This window comes from Trichechus manatus, unplaced genomic scaffold (assembly GCF_000243295.1).
Source record: "Trichechus manatus latirostris isolate Lorelei unplaced genomic scaffold, TriManLat1.0 scaffold00014, whole genome shotgun sequence".
NCBI classification, from domain to species: Eukaryota; Metazoa; Chordata; class Mammalia; order Sirenia; family Trichechidae; genus Trichechus; species Trichechus manatus.
In genome coordinates, this window is record NW_004443950.1 from 10,705,215 (window position 1) to 10,706,367 (window position 1,153).

Below are 1,153 nucleotides of genomic sequence, written 5' to 3' on the forward strand. Positions count from 1 at the left end.
GACAGGAACTGGACAAATGGACACAGGGAACCCACGGTGGAAAGGGGGAGTGTGCTGTCACATTGTGGCGATTGCAACCAACGTCACAAAACAATATGTATATAAATTTTTGAATGAAAAATTAGCTTGAACTGTAAACTTTCACCTAAAGCACAATAAAATTAAAAATAAAATACAAAAAAGAAACTCACACAGTACACAATACAGGGGAAACTAGCACAACTTATACAAGGAAAGGTCATGGAAGCCCCATAAACACATCCAAACTCCCTGAGGGACTGAATTGCTGGGTGGAGGGCTGTTGGTCTCCGCGAACATCTAGCTCAATTGGCATAACACAGCTTATAAAGACAATGCTCTACATTCTACCTTGGTGAGTAGTGTCTGGGGTCTTAAAAGATATATGTTGTTGTTGCTGTTATGTGCCATCAAGTTGATTCTGACTCATAATGACCCTATAGGACAGAGAAAAACTGCCCTATAGGGTTTCCAAGGAGCAGCTGGTGGATTTGAACTGTTGACCTTTTGGTTAGCAGCTGAGCTCTTAACTACTGTGGCACCAGGGCTCCATATATATATGTGTATAATTTTCCCATTTTGTACAAAAAGCATACCTTGCATGCTGTTCTGCACTTGGCTATTTTTCACTTGAAAATACATCCTGGAATGCCCTTTATCACCACTCCTATTTAACATTGTGCTGGAAGTCCTAGCTAGAGCAAGAAGGCAAGAAAAAGAAATAAAGGGCAACCAAATTGGTAAGGAAGAAGTTAAACTGTCCCCTGTTTGAGGATGATATGATACTATACATAGAAAACCCTAAAGACTCCACAAGGAAACTACTGAAACTAATAGAAAGATTCAGCAGAGTAGCAGGATACAAGATAAACATACAAAAATCAGTTGGATTCCTATACACCAATAAAGAGAACGACCAGAAGGAAGTCAAGAAAATAATACCATTTACAGTAGCCCCTAAAAAAATAAAATACTTAGGAATAAATCGTAGCAGGGATGTGAAAGACCGATACGAAGAAAACTACAAAACACTACTGCAAGAAACCAAAAGAGACCTACATAAATGGAAAAACATACCATGCTCATGGATAGGTAGACTCAACATTGTGAAAATGACAATTCTACCCAAAGCAAT